We start from the raw sequence: 208 nt of genomic DNA, 5'->3' as shown, positions 1-208 counted from the left end.
ATTTCCCGGTTCGGTCTCTCGGTTCGTATCGCTGGATTGTTAAATAAATGCAATCGATGACCAAATTGTAGTACAATTAACTTTATTGTACAACAAACAATTTACAATACGCGCAGGTATATAAGGGCGCCGCCACCGCGAGGTGAGTGAGTTACAAGTCAGCAAGCTACAAGTAAACTGTGCAGAGAAGCGAGTTGCGAATAAACAA

This window comes from Rhagoletis zephyria, unplaced genomic scaffold (genome assembly GCF_001687245.7).
Source record: "Rhagoletis zephyria isolate East Lansing unplaced genomic scaffold, Rhagoletis_zephyria_1.1 Rzeph_scaffold_02987, whole genome shotgun sequence".
Classification (NCBI taxonomy): Eukaryota; Metazoa; Arthropoda; class Insecta; order Diptera; family Tephritidae; genus Rhagoletis; species Rhagoletis zephyria.
The sequence above is the reverse complement of the archived record's forward strand: the minus strand, read 5'-3'. Positions refer to the sequence as shown.